The 24,678-nt window shown below is 40.9% G+C and overlaps 1 long non-coding RNA gene across 1 annotated transcript in view; it reads right to left on the reverse strand.

Moving 5' to 3' along the window:
- Positions 1–6,871: 6,871 nt before the first annotated feature.
- LOC125089340 (uncharacterized) overlaps positions 6,872–24,678 on the reverse strand; it is a 33,308-nt gene continuing 15,501 nt past the window's right edge. Inside the window, exon 3 of the long non-coding RNA XR_007123923.1 lies at positions 6,872–6,922. This is a non-coding gene — a long non-coding RNA (uncharacterized LOC125089340). The remainder of the gene's footprint in view (positions 6,923–24,678) is intronic.

Here is a 24,678-nt window from a genome sequence, read left to right on the forward strand (position 1 = left end):
GCATCTTTCACTTTTGTGATTTGTTGCTCAGTCCTTCACCCTCATAATTAGGAAAGCAGTTAGTCTCTCCTCCTCAAGGCCTCTCCCAGTCATGGGTTTTCTACTGTAGACCACTCACCAATACACTGAAGAAAACTCATACCCAGATGCTGGTGAGCTGCTGCAATTCCTCCCCAGTCTAGATCCTTGTAGAGTCTTTCTTGGGGCAGGAACAACATATCACTCCTTCAATGCCAAGCTTGATTTATGGCCCCCTGGAATTGGACATGCAAAGGTACACCTCATTTTCTCTCCTACCACGACCTCCAGAGATCCAGGCAGCTCCAGGGACCCTGGGTAAGCCCTAGACCTATTTCTAACAGTCTCCTAGAACCAGACCCACAGATCCCTGCCTCTTAGGGATCTTCCCCTATGAGAAGATCTCTCTTTACCCTCAAGTCACCCAGGCTCTACTATGTAAGCCTCCTTCCACAGACCCTGGACCACAGCCTGTCCTCTTGAGGGAGGCACCCAAGTGAAACCAAGGTGTCTATACCTACTCTTTGAAGGACAGAGGAGATGACCTTCAAAAACTCCAAAATGATGTTGTCTTGGCACAGAGGGAGAAAATCCCATAAGTTTAATCTCTGGCAAAACATATTTCTGGGGATTACACGTTATTATGTGAAAAAATCAAATTGCAAAATAGCGTAAAGAGTGTTGTCCCATTTCAAGTAGATAGATGTAGATCTTAAAAAGATATCCATTAAATTATTTACAGCAATTCTTTCCAGGTGATGAGATTATGGACTATTTTCGTTTTCATCATTTTCTTATCTACATTTTCTAAGTTTTCCCCAGTGAGCATGTATCATTTTTGTAATAGCATTTTTAAGGTTATAGAAAAGACAGTACTAGCACCTTGCAGTCACATAATGCTTTGCTAGGTCTCACATCTCTAATCTAATTTCCTGTCTGTGAGGTCAGGAGGGCAGGTATTTTTATTCCAGTTTTGTAGATGGGGACTCTGAGGAACAGGGAGTGTGAGATATGACCTGCCCAAGGTCTGAGAGCAAAGCTGGGACCAGGACCCTGACAGGGCTGCCAGCTTTCAGTCTGGATGGCTTCACAAGCCACCTGTGCCTGCGGCAAGCCAGCTGTGGGTAGGCATTCTTTTTTTTTTTTTTTTAATTTTATTTTTTATAAACATATAATATATTTTTATCCCCAGGGGTACAGGTCTGTGAATCGCCAGGTTTACACACTTCACAGCACTCACCATAGCACATACCCTCCCCAATGTCCATAACCCCACCCCCTTTCCAACCCCCCTCCCCGCATCAACCCTCAGTTTGTTTTGTGAGATTAAGAGTCACTTATGGTTTGTCTCCCTCCCAATCCCATCTTGTTTCATTTACTCTTCTCCTACCCCCTTAACCACCCATGTTGCATCTCCTCTCCCTCATATCAGGGAGATCATATGATAGTTGTCTTTCTCCCATTGACTAATTTCGCTAAGCATGATACCCTCTAGTTCCATCCACGTCGTCGCAAATGGCAAGATTTCATTTCTTTTGATGGCTGCATAGTATTCCATTGTGTATATATACCACATCTTCTTTATCCATTCGTCTGTAGATGGACATCTAGGTTCTTTCCATAGTTTGGCTATTGTAGACATTGCTGCTATAAACATTCGGGTGCACGTGCCCCTTCAAATCACTATGTTTGTATCTTTAGGATAAATACCCAGTAGTGCAATTGCTGGGTCATAGGGTAGTTCTATTTTCAACATTTTGAGGAACCTCCATGCTGTTTTCCAGAGTGGTTGCACCAGCTTGCATTCCCACCAACAGTGTAGGAGGGTTCCCCTTTCTCCGCATCCTCGCCAGCATCTGTCATTTCCTGACTTGTTCATTTTAGCCATTCGGACTGGTGTGAGGTGATATCTCATGGTGGTTTTGATTTGTATTTCCCTGATGCCGAGTGATATGGAGCACTTTTTCATGTGTCTGTTGGCCATCTGGATGTCTTCTTTGCAGAAATGTCTGTTCATGTCCTCTGCCCATTTCTTGATTGGATTATTTGTTCTTTGGGTGTTGAGTTTGCTAAGTTCTTTATAGATTTTGGACAGTAGCCCTTTATCTGATATGTCATTTGCAAATATCTTCTCCCATTCTGTCAGTTGTCTTTTGGTTTTGTTCACTGTTTCCTTTGCTGTGCAAAAGCTTTTGATCTTGATAAAATCCCAAAAGTTCATTTTTGCCCTTGCTTCCCTTGCCTTTGGTGATGTTCCTAGGAAGATGTTGCTGCGGCTGACGTCGAAGAGGTTGCTGCCTGTGTTCTCCTCGAGGATTTTGATGGATTCCTTTCTCACATTGAGATCCTTCATCCATTTTGAGTCTATTTTCGTGTGTGGTGTAAGGAAATGATCCAATTTCATTTTTCTGCATGTGGCTGTCCAATTTTCCCAACACCATTTATTGAAGAGGCTGTCTTTGTTCCATTGGACATTCTTTCCTGCTTTGTAGAAGATGAGTTGACCATAGAGTTGAGGGTCCATTTCTGGGCTCTCTATTCTGTTCCATTGATCTATGTGTCTGTTTTTGTGCCAGTACCATGCTGTCTTGATGATGACAGCTTTGTAATAGAGCTTGAAGTCCGGAATTGTGATGCCACCAACTTTGGCTTTCTTTTTCAATATTCCTTTGGCTATTCGAGGTCTTTTCTGGTTCCATATAAATTTTAGGATTATTTGTTCCATTTCTTTGAAAAAAATGGATGTTACTTTGATAGGAATTGCATTAAATGTGTAGATTGCTTTAGGTAGCATAGACATTTTCACAATATTTATTCTTCCAATCCAGGAGCATGGAACATTTTTCCATTTCTTTGTGTCTTCCTCAATTTCTTTCATGAGTACTTTATAGTTTTCTGAGTATAGATTCTTAGTCTCTTTGGTTAGGTTTATTCCTAGGTATCTTATAGTTTTGGGTGCAATTGTAAATGGGATGGACTCCTTAATTTCTCTTTCTTCTGTCTTGTTGTTGGTGTAGAGAAATGCAACTGATTTCTGTGCATTGATTTTATATCCTGACACTTTACTGAATTCCTGTACAAGTTCTAGCAGTTTTGGAGTGGAGTCTTTTGGGTTTTCCACATAGAGTATCATATCATCTGCGAAGAGTGATAGTTTGACTTCTTCTTTGCCGATTTGGATGCCTTTAATTTCCTTTTGTTGTCTGATTGCTGAGGCTAGGACTTCTAGTACTATGTTGAATAGCAGTGGTGATAACGGACATCCCTGCCGTGTTCCTGACCTTAGCGGAAAAGCTTTCAGTTTTTCTCCATTGAGAATGGTATTTGCGGTGGGTTTTTCATAGATGGCTTTGATAATATTGAGGTATGTGCCGTCTATCCCTACACTTTGAAGAGTTTTGATCAGGAAGGGATGCTGTACTTTGTCAAATGCTTTTTCAGCATCTATGGAGAGTATCATATGGTTCTTGTTCTTTCTTTTATTAATGTGTTGTATCACATTGATTGATTTGCGGATGTTGAACCAGCCTTGCAGCCCTGGAATAAATCCCACTTGGTCGTGGTGAATAATCCTTTTAACGTACTGTTGAATCCTATTGGCTAGTATTTTGGCGAGAATTTTTGCATCTGTGTTCATCAAGGATATTGGTCTGTAGTTCTCTTTTTTGTTGGGATCCTTGTCTGGTTTTGGGATCAAGGTGATGCTGGCCTCATAAAATGAGTTTGGAAGTTTTCCTTCTATTGCTATTTTTTGGAACAGTTTCAGGAGAATAGGAATTAGTTCTTCTTTAAATGTTTGGTAGAATTCCCCCGGGAAGCCGTCTGGCCCTGGGCTTTTGTTTGTTTGGAGATTTTTGATGACTGTTTCAATCTCCTTACTGGTTATTGTGGGTAGGCATTCTTAAAGAAGGGCCCAGATACTATGAATTTGTAAGGTCAAGTCATCACATTGCCAAAGGGAACAATGGTCTTGACTTTGGCCACTTGGGAAAGTGGTAGAAGCAGGAAACTGTAGGACTATGTAAGAAGCAAGCCCGCTGATTCTGTATCCCTGGCAAGGGAGGGGAGGTGGCTTTCCAGGTGAGGTGCTTATCTCATGTAAAGATGAGCATAAGGTATGAGCTGTGAAGTATCTGGGTGCTGACAAGTCTCAAGGGAAAACTGCCAAGGTCCCATGTAAGTAGGAGTCAGCTACATGTCCACTGCCTGCTTGGCTCATCAGTGTCCCAAGAAAGGACAGGGAGGAAATTCCCTCCTTCCTTAAATATGCCTCCTAGTTCTTCCTCGAGGGAGTGGGCATAAGATGGATGAGAGAATATACAATTCTCAATTGCTCTGCAAAAATACACTGCAAGGCTCAGAGTGGTCCCTCACCAAAGTCTGTCGAATTCATGAATTCTTTCATCCAAACACAGAGACCCCCATGAGACAGGTATAGGGTGTATTATCATTTCCATTTTACTAATGAGGAAGCTGAGTTCCAGGCCATGATATGTGTAAGTTCACATATCACATATTAGTGGGCAGCCAGACAGGGACTTGAGCCTGGGTCCCCTGGGTCCTGATTCAACACGGTTTCTGCCCTACGCATGGGGTTGCTTCTCGGAGGACCACTTTAGAGACACCTGCATTTGCTCTTTTGCTACTGAATTGTCCTGAGGCAACATCACATAAACATTACAGAAAACAACTCCAACTGCACTAATTAACTCCCAGAGACTTAGCATTCCTGCCTCCCCAACCCCAAACCACTCCAGGTTCTGAGTTATCCCACAGCAGATGTGGAAATAGAATGTAGGACAAAGTTTAAGGCAAAGTTCTGATGGGATGCAGATGAGCAGAAGAAAGAAAAGGTGTCAGATTGATTGCTGTTTTAATTAAAACTTGTTTCATTGCAAGTGATAAGAACCAGCCCAAATATGCTCGGGCAGAAAGGAGAATGTTTGGGAAGGATAGAAAAGCAACTTAATGTAACCCTAGGAACACTAGAGTTTCTTCTGGGTCTTGGGCCAATTGATCAGGGCATGAACATCTCCAGGGTTCACTCGTGCTCTCTTGCTTCCTTTCTTTCTCTCTCCAGCCCCCTGTTTTGTTTTTGTTTTTATAGAGGGAACAAGGGAGGGACAGAGGGAGAGAATCTTGAGCAGGCTCCACACCCACTGTGGAGCCCAGCATGGGGCTTGATCTCACAACCCTGAGATCGTGACCTGAGCTGAATTCAAGAGTCAGGTGCCTAACTGACTGGGTCACCCAGGCACCCTTCTCTCCCCCATTTTTAATTTTAGTTCCTTTGTGTATGTGTTGGCTTGATTCGTTCCTGCTGCAGACCAACTTCATTCACCTAGGGGGATCATGGTGCTGAAAGCTTCTGGGCCTCACTTGTCTCAACTCCCACCATCAAAAGAGGGCTCAGCTGTTCCCTTAGATCTAGTATTTTTAAAATCCCAAATAAAGAACATGATTGGCTTATCTGGAACCAGGTGTCTGCCCCTAGGCCAATCAATAAGGCAGAGACAACAGAGTCACACCACAGAGGCACATCTGTCAGGCGGGGAGTGTCCAGTGAAGAAGCATCACCATGGGTTGACTATATCTGGCTTCCAGTTTGATTGCTCATCTATGGAGACCAACTTTGTGTCATGACTTGTGCATGATCTCCTGGAGCTTCACAACTATCCCATGAATAACTATGGCCACTCCAATTAACAGAAGAGAAAGCTGAGGTCCAGAGAGGACCTAGCTCCCATCTTATAGGTGATGAGTGATGGAGACAATATTTAAATTCATTGCTGGTTCCAAAAAATCCCCTCCCTGCACCACATTGTCTCCTTAACTTAGTAGGCATTTCAGGAACACTTTAAGTGTGCAAAATCCTATGAGGCATAAAAAAAGTAATCTGAAATGTTGCCTGCCTTTCTGGAATCTCTTTGGATGACCTCACTCATCGCCAAGAAGGCATCATAGTAGGAGAGGAGTTACGCGCAAGGTACCAAGTGCCACATAGTGGAAGGAAGAAAAGGAAATGTGTACTTACTGAGAGCTGACTGCATGCCAGGCTCTGTGGGAAACATTATCATATTTATCCTCTAGACCTGCACTAAGAGTAGCCACTAGTCATGGATGCTTATTTTAATTTGAATCAATTGAAATTAAATACAATTTAACTTTCACTTGCTGTCACTAGCCACATGTCAAGTAATCAGTAGCCGCTTGTGACTTATGGTTACTGTATTGGAAAACACGGATAAGGAACATTTCTATCAACACAGAAAGTTCTGCTAGATAGCACTGGTCTAGATTGGAAGCTCCATAAGAACATGTAGTGGGTCTGCTTTTTGCTGTCCACCTTATTTCCAGCACCTGCAGAGCACCTGACATGCAGTAGACAGTAATTACATGAATGCAGGAATAGATACATATTTTAGATTCAAAGACAGCTTTCATTAAAAGATTCACCATATAATGAACATAGGGGACTGGAGGGGGAAAAAAAAAATAAGATGAAATCAGAGAGGGAGACAAACCATAAGAGACTCTTAACTACAGGAAACAAACTGAGGGTTGCTGGAAGGTAGGGGGGTGGGGGATGGGGAATGGGGTCACTGGGTGGTGGGCATTAAGGAGAGCACGTGATGTAATGAGCACTGGGTATTATATGCAACGGATGAATCACTAAACTCTACCTCGGAAACTAATAATACAGTATATGTTAACTAATTGATTTAAAAAAAGATTTACCATGTGGGGCACCTGGGTGGCTCAGTGGGTTAAAGCCTCTGCCTTTGGCCCGGGTCATGATCCCAGGGTCCTGGGATCGAGCCCCACATCGGGCTCTCTGCTCGGTGGGGAGCCTGCTTCCCTTCCTCCCTCTCTGCCTGCCTCTCTGCCTACTTGTGATCTCTGTCTGTCAAATAAATAAATAAAATCTTTAAGAAATAAAAAAAGATTTACCATGTATTTAAACATTCTGTAAAAATTATAAAGGAAAAGAGCGGTGAGATATGCTGAATTCCCTGTAGACAGCACAACTGGGGAGCAGCCACAACAACAACCATCCTTACTGAGCACCTATCACTTTCATCCCAACTTATTATATTTTTAATTTCATGGACTCCTCCTTACAATCTTATAAGATTATATCCCCATTTTATAGATTGAGGAACTGAGACTCAACAAGACTAAGTAGCTCACTTAAAATCATGCTTGAAGTAAATTTCAGAGCCTTCCTAGCCCACCACAATGCTCCCTTTCTATTTCTTCTCGGTACAGCTAGAGCCTGCCTTGTGTCTGGCATAGAGGGTTTTCAGACTTGGGGTGAATCCACCTCCCTTAGAGCAGGCAGATGTTCAGTTCCCCTTTAGTGCCTGGAAGCCCTGGAAGACCAAGTCGTCAGCCACACCTGGCCCAGAGGTGCGAGGCCTCACAGGTTTACCTCTTCAGGCGGAGGAAAGCAACTCTTCTGCGCCCCCTTGTGGCCAGGTGGGGCACAAGCTCAGAGAAATCAGGCAACCCAGAGTTGCTTTCAGTGGGCAGGAAACCGCAAGGGGTGGTCTTGGGGTGCAGAATCAGCAGGGAGCTCTCCCTCATTTTAAGAGCATCTGGGGGTGGGGGTGGTGAAGGATTTTCTCCAAGTGACCACTGTAGCTCAATACCTACGTGTGCACTTTCACCCAAAGCAAAAAGCAAATTACCTTTCTTTCAAGAGAGCTCATCTGGAAGTTTTCAGGGTGTTTCTTTGTCTAATAGCTCTTTTCTTGCTTACTTATTTATTTTTTGTCCATATTTGATTAAAACATATTATATTCTCAGGAACCCCCCTCCCCTCAAAGGTCACTTTCCACAGGCTCGATTTAATTAACGAGTGCCAACTTGAGGATGAAAGGTAGGAGACAAAAGGTCTTCCTTATCCAATCTGAGCCCAAATAAAATCGTATTAACATTTCACCTTTTGTTCCTGTGCAAGAAAAGCCTATGGTGCATTGTATCAAAAGTTATTGAAATTAGGAAAGAAATTTTTAAAAGAAAGCTGTGGACAGCTGTGCAGTGAATTTGAACCCCCCCCCCCAACCCCCAATCCTAACAGGAAAGAAACAGGAAGGGAAAGAGGAGGAGGAAGAAAGAAGGGAGGAAGGAAGAGAAAAAAAGAGGCAGAAATGGGGTAACAATGCTGTATCTTAAGCCTTGTTTTAAAATCAAATCAAGAAAAGACAACCAATTTGCACAGGACCTGTGAATAACCTTAAAGTATCTCTATTTTCAGATGAATCCCTAAGAATGTAAGCTCCATGAGAGCACAGCCCTTTGCTTTTCCGCAGCATCTCACCAGCCCCTGGGGACATGCCTGGCACCTGGTAGCAGCTCACCAAATATTTGTCCAGCACACTAAGAAACAAAATCCAGGCTAGCTGGGTTCTCACTCAGTCTGTCTTTAACTCACTCTGGACCCTGAGGAAAGGCCTGCTCCTCTCTGAGCCTCAACAGCTCCATCTGCAAATAGAAAGACAATCCTCCTCATCCTGCTTTCCTGGCAGGGAAGCTGGAGGATCAAACGTGGATGTGGAGACTCACCAGAAAGGTCACAGCATCATACGACATAAGCCACCACATTATTACCACTAGCTCACATGTTTCCTGGGTCAAAACCACAAGCCCATGCCTCACGTTCACCATCACAGATGAAAAAATCAAAATAAAAAAAAAAACAAGAATGGAATCAGTACAACAGAGGAATAATAGAGGTACAGAGGTAACCCCGAACATAGGCCAACCTTGTCTATCATTTGCAGGGGAGAGGGGGGCCAGGTCACACTTGTTCACCTCCATTGCTTACAAAATTGTAGCAGGTCTCTGCCTTTGTGCCAGAATTTTCCAGGCAGTAAATAAATAGTGTGTGACACACAGGGGCCCCTGCACAGGGTAAAGGTCACCAGGTGTAAGCTGCTGCAGTGAAGACTTTATTAAAGGCCTGGCAGATAAACCTTCCCACAGACTAATGGCTTGTCAGCAAAGAGTCCCCATCACCCAGCGTGACCCAGGTGGTTCACAGTCAGACCAGGCTTTCGGCCGGTTAGGGAAGGCCCTCCTCCCCCAATTCCCTTTGCTCTCGCAGGTGTTTTCTCCCCGACAGCGAAGGCTAATTACAGATGCATCTTCTGCCTGTGAGAGGGAAGGGAAGTGTGTTCCTAAGGCTGCAGGTGACACTATCTGCAGGATGAGAAAGCTGAATTCATCCCAGAGAGAAAATGGGGAGGAAACCTCCATAAGCCTTCCATCCCCCTCCTCTCCTCCCCCTGAGACTGCAGAGTCAAACCCAGGTGGCTCCATGTGTCTGATTCTTCCCAGCCTCTACTTAAATTCTTTGGTCCAAATCCATAAATCGGGACCATTTGATCATGCTCAAGACAGCCCCTGCCATTGACATTCAGGGACAAAGGGAAAGAGTTGGTCCTTCTCTCCCTTTCATGAGCACTCAGGGTTGAAGATGTGGCTTCCCACCCACTGGGCTGTCCACCTCAGTTCTCCTGGCCTTTCCTTTCTGGCTGACCCTGCTCTTCACGGCAGCATCTTTCCACTGTCTGGGCCTCAGTGACTTATTTTTATTTATTGTTAACATCCTGATAGGCAGAGAAGTTGACTGAGAGATGCCACTATTTTTTTTTTTAAGAGTTTTAGATGCCCTAAATAAAAATATCATAATTCAGGAAAGAAAAGAGGTTTCCCTTCTCTGGACCCCAGACATATGGGAGAACTAGGGCATTGCTGGGCATTCTCTTTGGACATTCAGCAAATACCTATTAGGCATCTGATATGCACCAGGCACCATTCTGGACATTTGGGATGTATCTGTGAGCACAATGGGGCAAATCCCTGCCTCTGTGGAGTCCAGGTTCTAGGTGATGGAGTGGGAGGTCAGAAAATAAACAATAGGCATATGAAGCAGATTAGATAGTGTGTCATCAGGTGATAAAGCCTGGGGCAGAGGGGCAAAGGAGGACAATTAAGGAGAAGCAGGACTGCTGGCTGGCAGGATGCGTGGGGCAGGTAGCAGTGCATCCCAGTACTGTTGGGACAAAGAGGGGAAGTGGCCAGCCTAGGCTGGGGTTAGAGAGAGAAAGGCTTGTTTTTCAAAAGACGTTATCTTTTGATAACAGAGGGGACTGTGTTCTAGCCATGCGGACAGCAGGTTGAAAGCAGCAAATCTGGGAACTGGGAAGGTTTTTTCTGGCTGGAGCAGGTATTCCATAGGGTGAGTTGTACTCCAAGTGGGCACCAGATTATAAAGTTCTTTGGCTATAGTGAGAGGGGTTTGGATTTTGTCCTGGGAAGACAGAAAGCTGTGGAAGGAGTATGTCTAGAGCTCTGTGACTAGAAGTGACCAGGCAAGGGAAGAACTGTGGACTTCCAGTTCTCTCCTTCCAAAATCCATGACCGTTCCATGTTTCTGCCTCCCTGAGGTTAGTTGTGGCCACGTGACCTGCTCTGGCCACTGGAATGAGAATGGAAGTGTCACATGTCTCTTCTGGTGGAAGCTTTTAAGGGCTGGTGCTCCATCTCCACCATGACCATGGGCTACAGTCTCCCTTAGCCCGAGCTGCTGACTCACAGCATGTAAGACAGTTGCTCCAAACAGTTGACTAGCCCCGAAACTGGTTTTGTGTCAAAAAGAAATAGTGTTTGCAGTACTACATCAGAGACTTGGGGGTTGTTTTGTATTGAAGCAGGAACATATCTCATCATAGCTAATAAAGGATTATTTCAAATAGCCCAGTTCCTCGTTAGACCTTGATCTTATTCCTAGAAATTGGGCAGAATCTTCCCAATCTCAATGCAATTCATAACTCCCACCTCAAACCCAGCCAGCAACAACCTAACTCACACTGCGCTGTGTCCTGTTAAACGATCGCCAGGAGACAATCTCCTGACAATCTCCAGAATGTCTTGAAACAGCCTGAGACTCCTATTTATATATTTTTTTAATCCGGTAGTGCTACGAGGCAAGCAAAGACTGAGCACAATGATTCCGTTTTTGCAGGGACAGAAACTGAGACACAGGTGGGCTACAGACATGGCCAATGTCACATATGAGAAGATGTAGGGTTGGATATCAAGCCTGGGCATTCAGGGCTATTGTTTTACCTGTCCCAGGACTGGTGATAATCACTGGGGGATGGGAGAGGGGGATGATCTGAGATGGAGGCCACCAATTCCTAATCATTCTCTGACTCTCCTTCCTCTTCACCAGGCTGAAGTTGAGCTGGAGGCAGGGAGGCTGGGGTACATCAATGGACCCTTCTCCAACCCCATCCCCCATCTGCCACCTACCTTCCACCTGCCCAGACCAAGCAGCCATCTGACAGCTTTGGTCATAGTTCAGGCTATTGCTGCCTCACAATATCACATAGAAGGTTTCTCAGCCTCAAAAATTCTGCCCCTCCCCTGGTCACCTATTCTGGATAAACTCTTATGAGCTTGGCTCATATGTCACCTCCTCAGGGCAATCTTCCCTGATTGCTCAGACAGGTGCCATATTACTATGAGTGTAGGGACTTTTGCTGTTTTCTGATCCCAGTGTTTTGAACTTAATAAACCACACAAATATTTATGGATAGAATGAGTAAACTGTCAAAAGCTATACAAATGGGAGGGATTTTTGTCCATCTACATTATATGGAAATTCCACCTTCCCCAGCTTAGGCAGGATTTCACACATCCTCTCACTGTAGGTGCTTGATTGTGTTTAAAAAAAAAAAAACAACAACCCAGTCCCCAGACACCGTGGGCAGCCACATCAGAGCCTTTCCCAAGTAATGAACTTCCACAGCATTATTGCTGCATTAAATCGTGTTAATCAAATGGGAAGTGGTAAGCGGTTTTCTTCCCTCCGTAATCCTTCCTGAGCGGTACACTCTCAGTGGGAAAATAAAAAGGCCGATGTGGATCAGAGTCCAGAATGGATCAAAGACTAGCAGCAGTTTTGATTTGTGTTAATTTTGCATGTACAAAACCCCTCCTCGTTTCTCTTTATTAAAAAGAAGCAGAAGCATAACAATAACATGCTGTTTGAAGAGTGACAATCAAACGCAGAACATTTTGCTCAGACACTCAGAGGCAGAGGGAGCGGAAAAGCCACTCAAATGCGATGTCACGATGTCGCTTGCCTGCTCTGTGCCCAAGAACAAAAGCCCGTTTGCTAAACCTCCCTTGAAGAATGCATATTTTCAGGTCTGTGTGGGGGTGGGAGGGAACACTGCTTTCCTTTGCATAAACTGCCTATCAGTTCAGGATTCAAATGAAGTCATCCTTCACTCCAGCTTCCAGTGACCAGTTACTAAACTCAGTGCTGGGTGCAGAGAGACCATGGAGCAGCAGTCTCAACTATTAGGATGCCCCTAGTCTGATAGGAGAGTGGGCACAAAGCAGTCATGGGTAATGTAAAGGAGAGAGTGCTGCTATCATGGAGAGAGGTCCCAGACACTGAGCGAGTACCAGGGGCAGGGTTGGGTGTTAGGCAAGAGGGTCAGACCCCCAGTGTCCATCCTGCCCTTCTCCACTGAGCCTGTGTCATGGACAATCAGCTCTTGAAAGTACCCTTCAGAGTCAAGAAGTCCCCAGTTTCTAGGCTCCAGACAAACTTCCCTAAACATGAGTCCTCCAAATGGGTCCAGTGTCAACACACATAACTAATTCCAGGTTGACAAAAGTCCAACAGAACAAATCTAGAGAAGGTAAAAAAATCCCACTTATATCTTCGTACATTGCCATCCCCCAAAAAGAGGCCAGAGAAGCCACAAGATGTCACCCATCATCAGGGACCTTTGATATGTGCAGGGTATTGGAGAAGGAAGAAGGGAAGCAAGGCAAACAAGTGAGGCAGGTTTGAGTTAGGTAGAGCTCACTTTGATTGCAATGGTGTGCTCTTCCCTTGCAAATAAGAAGCTTAGAAGGGAATTTAGAGCACAGTCATGAACCAGGATAGATGTGCCACAAATCCTCTTTAGTGAACCCTCACTATTCACCAGGCACAGGGTTTTCATCATTTTAGGTATGATATCACCTTCGATGTTCACCTATCCTTATTCCACAGGGGTGGCCTGTGAGCTCAGAGTTTTAGAAATGCACCTTGTTCTCACAATGACAGAACCAGATCCCTGATCAGTTCATTTCCAAACCCATTTTATTTTCACCAAAGCCTGCTGAGCTTTTCTGGGTGTATCTTGCAGTATTTTATGTTGTTTTATAAAAGCTAGAAAGTAGAAAAGCACAAGTGGCCCGGTTGCTTAATATTTTTAAAAAAGCAGTTATGTTTCTTAGACTTTTAGTTGCTATGGCAGACTGTGCCCTTTTGGTATTTGGGAAATATAAGAACCAACAAGAATGCAAGGCTACTTTGTCATTTTGTGTGGTGCTGAAACCCAGATACTTCTGATGATGAGGGGTTCACAGCCTTAGGTGGGATCAGGGCCCCCAAATGCCTTAGAGTCATTATCTCTGGCAGGACAGAGCTGGTGGGATGAGACATTGAAGGGGAAGGTCAATGGCTGGGAGCAAGGTGTCCTTGCTTACCATTAACTTACCTTGAGCCTCTAGGAAAAAGTCACATGTGTCTACATCTGTCCTTCAGAAAAATGATGTGACATGTACCTACTAATTTTGAGGACATTACAATTAGTGATCATGAATGATGATGGCAAACACACTCAAATAGGACTTGCTCCACAGTGTGGAGGAGCATCAGGGTATCCATTGAAATGGATCTGGAGTGGCTACATGGAAAGGGAGGGAAAATGCTTAGCACTTAATGGTAGTATAGGAGCAAGAATGCAACCCTCATCAAAAGAAATTTCATGTCTGTATACATACACACATACATATATGTTATATACATATGCATACATGTTATATGTATTTACATGTTATATGTGCACATTTAATGTATATTACAAAAATGATATATAATACATACAGACATGTATATAATATAGAATATATATAATATAATACAATAATATTATAATGATAAAAGACACTTTTCTCCTAATTATTTATTTATCAAAATATTTCCATGTGCCAAGCCATGCCAGACATTGAAGAAATAGCAATAAATGAAAGAGACAACATTTGTTATTTCATCAAGGTGACACTCCAGTGAAGAGTTGACAGACAATAAAGGAATTCATACATCATTAGCTCCTTCCCATGGCACTCCACGTTCTTCCTCAGGATACGTTTTAATGGCTGCATAATATTACATTGTTTGGATCACCATAATTTAGGTAACTAGATTCCCATTTTTTGGAAGGCAGCTATGCTCACCACTATACCACCAACGCAGTTTCCCATTTTTTGGAACTTAGATTTGGAGGATTGTACAGATTAATGTGTGCATTCATGAATACTTCCTTGGGATATAAGCAAAGAAGTGGAACTGTTTGACCAAAGTACAATATGTAAACATTTTTCAGGCTTTTGGTGCAATTATCAAGATACCCTTTCATAAGATGGCCCCAATTTCTACTTCCAGTTATAGAACATGAGTCTCAAAACCCAAACATCCTGGACTTTAATTAGACGTCAATAACAAAGATATGTGAGGGGAAATCCTTAAATACTTGGAAATTAAACAACTCACTTCTAAATAATCTGTAGGTGAAAAGGAAATCTTAAAAGAAATCAGAAAAATAGTTTGAGTAAATAATTGAACAAAAATAAAATAGAACACACCAAAGTTATGGGATGCAGCTAAAGCAGTGCTTAGAGAGAAATTTACAGCATTAAATACTTATATTTTAAAAAAGAAATGTTTAATATTAATAACCTAGATTTTTTAACCTTAGAAAAACTAAAGGAAGAGAGGAAAATAAACCCAAAGCAAGAGGAAGGAAAGGGACAGTGATGATGAGGGGAATCGATGAAATTAAAGACAGAAAAATGGAGAAATCAATGAAAACAAAAGTTGGTTCTTTGAAAATATCAATAAAATTGACAAACCTATGGCCAGGCTCTGAAAGAAATGGGAAAGACACAAATCACCATTATTAGGAATGAAAGGGAGGTTATCAGCACAGACCACACAGCCATTAAAAGTTTAATGAGGGAAGACGGTGAACAACTCTATACACATAAATTCAACTGCTTAGATGAAATTGCTTAATTCTTTGAAAGCCACATACTATTAAACTCACCCAAGAAAAAACAGATAACCAAATAGCCCTGCCTATAAGAAATTGAAATTATCATTTAAAACCTCTGAAAAAGAAGATTTCAAGCCCAGACAGTACTCTGTAAAGTCTACCAAATATTTAGAGAAGTTTTTTTTTTTTTTTACCAATTCTTCCAGAGAATAGAAGAGGATGTAACTCTTTTCAACTTATTTTGTGAGGCCGACATTACCTTGATGAAAAAATCAGGAAAAGATTATACAGGACACTACAGAGCAATATCCCTCATGAATATACAGAAGTACTCGTCAAAATATTACAAATCGAGTGCAGCAATATATAAAAAAGAAAAATATATCACAACCAAATGCAGTTTATCCCAGGAATGCAAAGCTGGTTTAACATTTGAAAATCAGTCATTGTGATATTTCATATTAACAAATTAAAGGAGTTGGAGGAGTAAGATGGCAGAGGAGTAGGAGAACAAATTTCATCAGGTCCCAGGAATTCAGCTAGATAGGTTATCAAACCATTCTGAACACCTACAAACTCAACAGGAGATCAAAGAAAAGAATAGCAGTGGGGCGCCTGGGTGTTTCAGTGGGTTAGAGCCTCTGCTTTTGGCTCAGGTCATGATCCCAGGGTCCTGGGATTGAGTCCTACGTCAGGCTCTCTGCTCAGCAGGGAGCCTGCTTCTCCGTCTCTCTCTGCCTGCCTCTCTGCCTACTTGTGTTCTCTGTCTGTCAAATAAATAAATAAAACCCTAAAAAAAAAAAAAATGAAAAGAATAGCAGAAATTCTAGGAACAGAAAAGCGACCGTATTCTGGAAGGTCTCTTCTGATTTGGTTAGTGCATATTTATCTGGGGTTGTTGCTACCCTTTTAATATTTTGTTCTCTCATTCATCTATTCTTCTCTGGATAAAATGACAGGTGGAAAAAAAAATCCCCTAAAAAAAAAAAAAAAGAAGAAAAGAAAAGAACAAGAGGCAGTACCTATGGCTAGGGACCTAATCAATATGGACATGTCAGAACTAGAGTTCAGAATGATGATTATAAAGATGCTAGCTGGGCTTGAAAAAAGCATAGAAGATACTAGAGAATCCCTTTCTGGAGAAATAAAATCCTTTCTGTAGAAATAAAAGAACTACAATCTAACCAAGTCGAAATCAAAAAGCTATTAAAGCGGAGCAATAAAAAGTGGAGACTCTTACTGCTAGGATAAATGAGACAGATGAAAGAATTAGCGATATAGAGACCAAATGATGGAGAATAAAGAAGCTGAGAAAAAGAGAGATAAACAACTACTGAGCCATGAGGGGAGAATTTGAGAAATAAGTGATACCATAAGATGAAACAATATTAGAATAATTGGGATCCCAGAAGAAGAAGAAAGGGGGAAGGCAGAGGGTATATTGGAGCAAATTATATCAGAGAACTTCCCTAATTTGGGAAAGGGGACAAGCATCCAAACCCAGGAGACACAGAGAACTCCCCTCAAAATCAATGAAAATAGGTCAACACCCTGTCATCTAATAGAAAAACTTACAAGTCTCAGTAACAAAGAGAAAATCCTGAAAGCAACTTGAGACAAGGGTCTGTAACCTAAAATGGTAGAAATATTAGATTGGCAGCAGATCTATCCACAGAGACCTGGGAGGTCAGAAAGAATTGGCATGATATACTCAGAGCACTAAATGGGAAAAATATGCAGCCAAGAATACTATATCCAGCTAGGCTGTCATCAAAAATAGAAGGAGAGATAAAAAGCTTCCAGGACAAACAAAAACTAAAAGAATTTGCAAACACCAAACCAGCCCTACAGGAGATATTGAAAGGGGTCCTCTAAGCAAAGAGAGAGCCTAAAAGTAACAGACCAGAAAGGGACAGAGACAATATACAGTAACAATCACCTTACTGGCAATACAATGGCACTAAATTCATATCTTTCAGTAGCTACCCTGAATATAAATGGGCTAAATGCCACAATCAAAAGACACAGGGTATCAGAATGGATTAAAAAAAAAAAAAAAGATCCATTGATATGCTGTTTGCAAGAAACTCATTTTATTTTTTTTAAGATTTTATTTATTTATTTGACAGATAGAGAACACAAGTAGGCAGGGAGACAGGGAGAGAGAGAGAGAGGAGGAAGCAGACTCCATGCTGAGCAGAGAGCCTGATGTGGGGCTCAATCCCAGGACCCTGGGATCATGACCTGAGATGAAGGCAGAGGCTTAACCCACTGAGCCACCCAGGTGCCCCTGCAAGAAACTCATTTTAGACCCAAAGACACCTCCAGATTTAAAGTGAAGCAGTGGAAAATAATTTACAATTCTAATGGACATCAAAAGAAAGCTGGGGTGACAATCCTAATATCAGATAAGTTAGATTTTAAGCCAAAGACTATAATAAGAGATGAGGAAGGACACTGTATTATATGCAAAGGTTCTGTCCAGCAAGAAGATCTAACAAGTTTAAATATCTATGCCCCTAACATGGGAGCAGCCAACTATATAAACCAATTAATAACAAAATCAAAGAAATACATCAATAATAATACAATAATAGTAGGGGAATTTAACAACCCCCCCCAAACTGAAATGGACAAATCATCAACATAAATGATCAACAAGGAAATAAGGGCTTTAAATGGCACACTGGACCATTAAATGGACATCACAGATATATTCAGAACATTCCATCCCAAAGCAACAGAATACACATTCTTCTCTAGTGCACATGGAACATTCTCCATAATAGATAACATCCTGGGTCACAAATCAGGTCTCAACTGGTACCAAAAGATTGGGATCATTCCCTGCATATTTTCAGACCACATTGTTTTGAAACTAGAAGTCAACCACAAGAGGAAACTTGGAAAGAACTCAAATACAAAGAGGCTAAAGAGCATCTTACTAAAGAATGAATGGGTCAACCAGGAAATTAAGAAGAATTAAAAAAATTCATGGGAACAAATGAAAATGAAAACACAACTGTTCAAAATATTTGGGATACAGCAAAGAGAGGAAAGTATATAGCAATACAAGATTTTCTCAAGAAACAAGAAAGTCTCAAATACACAACCTAACCCTACACCCAAAGGATCTGGAGAAAGAATAGCAAAGAAAGCCTAAGCCCAGCAGGAGAAGAGAAATAATAAAGATCAGAGCAGAAATAAATGAAATAGAAACCAAAAGAAGAGTAGAACAGGTCAATGAAACTAGGAGCTGGTTCTTTGAAAGAATTAATAAGATTGATAAACCTCTGCCCAGACTTATCAAAAAGAAAAGAGAAAGGACCCAAATTAATAAAATCACGAATGAAAGAGAAGAGATTACAACCAACAGCAAAGAAATACAAACAATCATAAGAACATATTATGAGCAACTATACACCAGCAAATTTGACAATCTGGAAGAAATGGATGCATTCCTAGAGACTTATAAACTATGAAAACCAAACCAGGAAGAAATAGAAAAACAGAATAGATCCATAACCAGTAAGGAGATTGAAGCAGTAATCAAAAATCTCCCAACAAACAAGAGCCCAAGGCCAGATGCTTCCCAGGGGAATTCTACCAAGCATTTAAAGAATTAATACCTTTTCTCTGGAAACTGTTCCAAAAAATAGAAATGGAAGGAAAACTTTCAAAATCATTTTATGAGGTCAGCATTCCCTTGATCCCAAAATCAGACAAAGACCCCATCAAAAAGAAGAATTACAGACCAATATCCCTGATGACATGGTTGCAAAAGTTCTCACCAAAATATTAGCCAATAGAATCCAACAGTACATTAAAAAGATTATTCACCACAACCAAGTGCGATTTGTTCCTGGGCTGCAAGGTTGGTACAATATCCACAAATCAATCAGTGTGATACAATACATTAATAAAAGAAAGAACAAGAACCATATGATACCCTCAATAGATGCTGAAAAACATTTGACAAAGTACAGCATCCTTTCTTGATCAAAACTCTTCACAGTGTAGGGATAGAGGGTACACATCTCAATATCATAGAAGCCATCTATGAAAAACCCACAGCAAATATCATTCTCAATGGGGGAAAACTGAGAGCTTTTTTCCTAAGGTCAGGAACATGGCAGGGCTGTCCACTATCGCCATTGCTATTCAACATAGTACTAGAAGTCCTAGCCTCAGGAATCAGACTACTAAAAGAAATCTGATTTGGCAAAGAAGAAGTCAAACTCTCACTCTTTGCAAATATGATACTTTATGTGGATAACCCAAAAGATTCCACTCCAAAACTGTTAGAACTCATATAGGAATTCAGTAAAGTGTCAGGACATAAAATCAATGCACAGTAATCAGTTGCATTTATATACACCAACAGCAAGACAGAAGAAAGAGAAATTAAGGAGCTGATCCCATTTACAAGTGCACCCAAAAGGCATAAGATACCTAGGAATAAACCTAACCAAAGAGGCAAAGAATCTGTAGTCAGAAAACTATAAAGTACTCATGAAAGAAATTGAGGAAGAGACAAAGAAATGGAAAAATGTTCCATGCTCATGAATTGGAAGAACAAATATTGTGAAAATGTCTATGCTACCTAGAACAATCTACACATGTAATGCAATCCCTATCAAAATACCGTAAATATTTTTTTCAAAGAAATGGAACAAATAATCTTAAAATTTATATGGAACCAGAAAAGACCCCAAATAGCCAGAGGAATATTGAAAAAGAAAACCAAAGTTGGTGGCATCACAATTCCAGACTTCAAGTTCTATTACAAAGTTGTAACTATTAAGACAGTAAGGTACTGGCACAAAAACGGACACATAGATCAATGGAACAGAATAGAGAGCCTGGAAATGGACCCTCAACTCTATGGTCAACTAATCTTCAACAAAGAAGGAAAGAATGTCCAATGGAAAAAAGACTGTCTCTTCAACAAATGGTACTGGGAAAATTGGACAGCCACATGCAGAAGAATGAAACTGGACCATTTCCTTACACCACACACAAAAATAGACTCAAAGTGGATGAAAGACCTCAATGTGAGACAGGAATCCATCAAAATCCTTGAGGAGAACACAGGCAGCAACCTCTTTGACCTCAGCCGCAGCAACTTCTTAGAAACATTTGGGGCATCTGGGTGGCTCAGTAGGTTAAAGCCTCTGCCTTCAGCTCAAGTTGTGGTCTCGGGGTCCTGGGATCAGGCCCTATTTCTGGCTCTCTGCTCAGTGGGGGGGCCTGCTTCCCCCACTCTCTCTGCCTGCCTCTCTGCCTACTTGTGATCTCAATCTCTCTGTCAAATAAATAAATATATTTTTAAAAATCTAAAAAAGAAAGAAAGAAAGAAAGAAAGAAAGAAAGAAAGAAAGAAAGAAAGAAAGAAACATTCCCAAAGACAAGGGAAGCAAGGGCAAAAATGAACTATTGGGACTTCCATCAAGATCAAAAGCTTTTGCATAGCAAAGGAAATAGTCAACAAAACCAAAAGACAACTGACAGTATGGGAGAAGATATTCGCAAATGACATATCAGATAAAGGGCTAGTATCCAAAATCTATAAAGAACTTAGCAAACTCAACACCCAAAGAACAAATAATCCAATCAAGAAATGGGCAGAAGTCATGAACAGAAATTTCTGCAAAGAAGACATCCAAATGGCCAACAGACACATGAAAAAGTGCTCAACATCACTCAGCATTAGGGAAATAAAAATAAAAATCACAGTGAGATACCATCTCACACCAGTCAGAATGGCTAAAATTAGTAAGTTAGGAAACTACAGGTGTTGGTAAGGATGCAGAGAAATGGGAATCCTCCTACACTGTTGGTGGGAATGCAAGCTGGTGCAGCTACTCAGGAAAACAGCATGGAGTTTCCTCAAAAAGTTGAAAATAGAGCTACCCTATGACCCAGAAATTGCACTACAGGGTATGTAGCCTAAAGATACAAATGCAGTGATCCAAAGGGGTACATACACCCAAATGTTTATAGCAGCAATGTCCACAATAGCTAAACTATAGAAAGAGCCTAGATGTCCATCAACAGGTGAATGGATAAATAAAATGTGGTATATAGCTACAATGGAATACTATGCAGCCATCAAAAAAGAAATCTTGCCATTTGTAATGACGTGGATGGAACTAGAGGGTATTATGCTAAGCAAAATAAGTCAATCAGAGAAAGACAAGAGAAAGATCAATTACCATATGATCTCTCTGATATAAGGAATTTGAGAAGAAGGGCAGGGGGTCATGGTGAGGAGGGAGGGAAAAATGAGACAAGATGGGACCAGGGAGTGAGACAAATCATAAGAGACTCTTAATCTCAGGAAACAAGCTGAGGGTTGCTAGAGGGGAGGGGCATGAGGGATAGGGTGGCTGGATGATGGACATTGGGGAGGGTATGTGCTATGGTGAGTGCTGTGAATTGTGTAAGACTGATGATTCACAGACCTGTACCCCTTAAACAAATAATACATTATATGTTAATTTAAAAAAAACAAATTAAAGGAGAAAAATCAAGTGATGCAGAAAAAGTATTTTAAAAAATTAAACATCTGTCCATGATAAAAACTCTCATTAAGCTATGAACACAGGGAAATTTCTTAACTTGATAAAGAGCATCTATAAAAACCCTACAGCTAACATTATATTTAGTGATTTTTAAAAAGTACATGCTCTTATGCTAAGATTGGGAATAAGAAAATGTTTACTCACATGATTGATTCAACATCATACTGGAAATCCAATCCCAAGCAATAAGACCAAAACCAAAAAAGGCATAGACATTGGAAAGAAAGAAATAAAACTGCCTCTATACATGGATAGCATGATGGTCTATGTAGAAAACCCCAGAGGAATCTATAAAAAACAAAAACTAGAATAAATAAGTGAGTTTAGCAAGATCAGGAGATTCAAGGGCAACATATAAGAAAATTCATTGTATCTCTATATTCCAGAAATGAGCAATTAGAAGCTAAAATATTTTAACCCACTGAGCCACCCAGGTACCCCAGAAGCTAAAATATTTTAAAGATGACATATACAATAGCTCCAAAAAAGAAAATAACTAAGTAGATAAAAGTCTAACAAAGATATGTATAGGATATGCATGCTGAGAACTACAAAATACTAATGAAAGACATGAAAGAAGACCTAAATGATTGGAGACACATACTGTGATCATGGACTGGAAGACTCAACATAGCAGAGAGACCAGTTCTCTCCCAAACTTATCTAGATATATCTAGATATCCAATGCAATTCCAACCAAAATTCTAGCAGGGACTTTTGTAGATATAACAGATTAATTCTAAAATTCATATAGAAAAGCAAAGGAACTAGAGTAGCTTAAACAATAAAAAAAAAAAAGAGCCAAGTTGGAGAATTCATACTCTACAATGGTAAGACTTATTATAAAACTACAATAATCAGGAGGGCATGGTATTTACTGACCAAAAGATACTCACAGAGATCAAGAGAACAGAATGGGGAGTTTAGTGCTAGACCCACAGAAATATAGTCCATTGGTTTTTGATAAAGATGCAAAGGTAATTCAATGAAAAAAGGATAGTATTTTCAACAAATGGTATAGGAATAATTGAACATCCCTATGCTAAAAGAAAGAAAGAATGGATAAATTTTTTTAAAAAGATGAAGAAAGGAAGGGCATTGGTGTACACCTTATGGAAAAATTAACTGAAAATGGACCACAGGTCTAAATGTAAAATATAAAACTGTAAAACTCTTTTAAGAGAAGATATAGGAGAAACATTTTGTGACCTTGGGTTAGGCAAAGAGATCCTACACTTGACACCAAAAGCACAATCCATAAAAGAAATAGAAAAAGTAGATTGGACTTCATGAAATGGAAAGCTTTTGCTCTGCAGAAGACACTATTCTGAGAATGAAAAGACAAGGTACAAATGGGGAGGACATATTTACAAATTATGTACAGTCCTTGTACCAGAATCTATAAAGAACTCTAAAAACTCAACAAAAGAAAATAAGAATCCAATTAAAAGAAGGTGAAATATTTGAACAAATGCTTCACAAAGGAAATATATGGATGGCCAATAAGCCCATGAAAAGATGAAAATCATTACTAGTTATTACAGAAATGCAAACTAAAACTACAAGGCAATACCACCATACTTCTAGCAGAATAACTTCCACAACAACAACAACATAATACCAAGTGCTATCAAGGATGTGTTGTTACTGGAATTCTTAAACATTGCTGGTGGGAATGTAAAAAGGTACAGACACTCTGGAAAACTGTTTGGCAGTTTTTTTATACAGTTAAACATGCAGTTAAATTGTGACACAGTAATCCCATTCCTAGTACTTACCCTACAGAAATAAAAGCTTGTTTTCAGACTAAGTCCTATATATGAACATTTATAACAGCTTTATTGATAACGACTCCCAAATCGTAAATAAGCTAAATATTCTTCCATGGAAAAACATTGGTACATCCAAAACATGAAATGCTATGCAGTAATAAAAAGGAATGAGCCGTTGATTCATGCAACAATATGACTCTCACAGGCATTATCCTGAGTGAAAAAAAAAAAACATTCCCAAAGGCTGAATATCATGACTCCATTTACACGATATTTATATGAGAAAGTCAGGTATAAGGATGGGAATGATCAGTGGTTGCCTGAGATGAGAGGGTGAGCGTTGCACCACCATGGAGGAATTTCTGGGGTGCTAGACCTGTTCTGTATCTTGATTGTGGTGGTGTCTACGTGTTGAAACTCCTAGAGCTGTACCCTCAAGAAAGGGGGATTGGCCTTACTGTACACAAATGTGTACAAAGATAAGCCTCTCCCTCTAGTTCTCCCACCACACTACATTGTGTCTCCAAAGAGGGCAGGCATCACCTATAGCAACTCATAGCCAAGGGCAGGTCCCTCACAACTTCACCTCATAGAGTGCAATGAAGAGCTATTAAATTTTGTCTCCCAGAACCAATTTTCCCCCTTAATTACAACTGTATCTTTAACAGAGAAAAACTTGCTCTTCCATTTCAAGTGTTCTGGTGGAGAGGTCATTAAACCTGGCCATGAGAACTTTGTTTTTCTGTGTCATTCCTGTTTCTAAGCCTTGTTCTGCTACTTCTTTTCAATTAGGCCCCTCCTGGTTGCAAGTAACAGCTTTCTGAAAATAATATGGAGATTTTGTTATCTCACATGGCCAACCATTAGGAGGCTTAGATGTCTCAAGGTGGCTTAATTTTGTGAACACAAGTCTATAATCAGGGATCTCCCTGCTGGGCCTCCCTCCTCTTCCACCCTCCCTGATAACCTTCTAAATAAATAGTCCTTTATTGGAAGTAGCCAGAGTCTGTCCCTTAGGCTTATAATGAGGAATCTTAGCTGGTGTGCAGGCCTGTTGTGACCCTGTGTTGTCACTGGAATACAAACCCCCAGAGAACAGGAGCTTATCATTATATCTCCAACACTGCCTGGCATAAAGTAGTGATCAATAATTTGATAGTCAATGACCAGCCA

Source organism: Lutra lutra, chromosome 17 (genome assembly GCF_902655055.1).
Source record: "Lutra lutra chromosome 17, mLutLut1.2, whole genome shotgun sequence".
Lineage (NCBI taxonomy): Eukaryota > Metazoa > Chordata > Mammalia > Carnivora > Mustelidae > Lutra > Lutra lutra.